The 2,161-nt window shown below is 37.1% G+C and overlaps 1 pseudogene; it reads left to right on the forward strand.

Annotated features, from left to right (window-relative positions):
• Nucleotides 1-263: 263 nt before the first annotated feature.
• Nucleotides 264-1,919, forward strand: LOC131057182 (uncharacterized; annotated as a pseudogene).
• The last annotated feature ends 242 nt before the right edge of the window (nucleotides 1,920-2,161 follow it).

Raw genomic sequence — 2,161 nt, forward strand, 5'->3', positions numbered from 1 at the left:
AGCAGGATCTGCCAGCTCCTGAGGGAATCTTGATGAAAAATAACTGTAAAATATTTGGGCGAGCTTATATGCAAAAACTCATGTTTCCTGATGGGTTTATGTACAGAAATAAGCATGAATTAAGTGGTAAAGGGGCTTCTGGAAACAAGAGGGACAGAGAGGTAGTGGAAGTGAAAACTTCTGGTGTTGTGTTTGCTCCATCTCAGAATGGGAATGGAAAAGGTGCTGGAAGAAGTGGGGGTGTTTACATTCCCCCATTTAAGATGAATCAAATGATGAAAGATGTGGAAGACAAGAGCAGTGTGGAATACCAACACATGACATGGGATTCCCTTCGGAAGAGTATCAATGGGTTAGTAAACAAGGTAAGTGCATCTAACATCAAGAACATCATTCCAAAGTTGTTTGCAGAGAATCTCATCCATGGGAGGGGTCTATTTTGTATGTCTTGTATGAAATCCCAAATGGCATCCCCTAGATTTATACATGTTTTTGCTACATTGGTTGCTGTGGTAAATACAAAATTTCCAAAAGTTGGCAATCTTCTTATGCGAAGAATTATTTTGCAGCATAAGAGGGCATACAAATGCAATGACAAGCACATGTTGACAGCAGCAACCAAATTCATATCTCATTTAGTGAATCAACAAGTTGCACATGAGATCATTGCCTTGGAATTTCTCACCCTTTTACTAGAGATCCCCATAGATGACAGTGTAGAGGCTGTTGTTGGGTTTGTGAAAGAATGTGGTTCTTTGTTGCAAGACCTTTCACCCAAAGGTCTCTATGGGATTTTTGAAAGATTTAGAGGTATTCTCCATGAGGGAGAAATTGACAAACGAGTATAGTTTTTAATTGAAGGCCATTTTGCAATTCGCAAAGCTAATTTCAAGGGTCATCCGGCTGTGTGTCTAGAATTGGACCTTGTAGAGCAAGAAGATCAGTTAACACATGAAGTTTTCCTAGAAGATGAACTTGATCAAGAAGCCGGTTTGGATGTTTTCAAGCCAGATCCTGATTTCTTAGAGCATGAGGCAACCTATGAAAAACTAAAGAAAGATATCCTTGGAGATGCTTCTTTAGATGAAGAAGAAGGGGAGAATGATTCAGGTGATGATTTAGATGATGATGATGATGATGATGATGATGATGATGATGAGGAAGGTGATGAAGCACTGAGAATACAACCTGAGACAGAGACAAACTTGATCAATTTAAGCCGTACAATTTATTTGACAATCATGTCAAGTGTTGATTTTGAGGAAGCTGATCATAAGCTACTAAAGATCAAGCTTGAACCTGGTCAAGAGATGGAACTATGCATCATGTTGTTAGAATGTTGTAGTCAAGAGAGAACATACCTTCGTTATTATGGTCTTCTTGGGAAAAGATTATGTATGATCAATAAAATTTATGAGGAATTTTTTGATAAGTGTTTTGTACAACAATATTCTATGATACACAAACTAGAAACAAATAAACTGTGTAATGTTGCAAAGTTTTTTTCCCACTTACTTGGCACAGATGCTCTTCCATAGAATTGTCTTGCTTATATACATCTGACAAAGGAAGATACTACTTCCTCTTCCTGTATTTTTATAAAGATTCTCTTCTAGGAACAAGCAGAGCAACTTGGTATATTATTGCTTAATGAAAGGTTGAACCATCCAACAATGCAGGAGTCTTTTGATTCAATTTTTCCAAAGGAAAATCCCCAAAATTCATAGTTCACTATCAATTTCTTTACTTCTATTGGTCTTGGTGGTATCACTCAGAGTTTATGTGAGTATTTGAAGAATATGCCAAGGCTTGTAATGTAGTAGCAAAAGTCTATTCTTGAGTCAGATGAATCTACCTCTAATGATGATTCTTATAGTTCATCAGGTTCGTCAGATTCTGAGAGTGAAACTGATAGTGAGAGCAGTAAGGAGTCACCAAGAAAGAAAAATAATTCAAAGCATGAAAATGAGTATGAAAAAACAAGAAGAAAGAAAAGGGCGAGGGCATCTGACTCGGAGGATGGAAGTAACAGTGAAAAAATCAAAAGGAAAAAGAAAAGGAATTAAAATTCTTTCTAGTCAGTTATTCAAGGCTCCAGTAGACACCATTTTCTTGGACTATGACAAACAAAAGGATCACTCGCAAGTGCTTTGGTCTTATA

Source organism: Cryptomeria japonica, chromosome 8 (genome assembly GCF_030272615.1).
Source record: "Cryptomeria japonica chromosome 8, Sugi_1.0, whole genome shotgun sequence".
In the NCBI taxonomy this organism is placed as follows: Eukaryota; Viridiplantae; Streptophyta; class Pinopsida; order Cupressales; family Cupressaceae; genus Cryptomeria; species Cryptomeria japonica.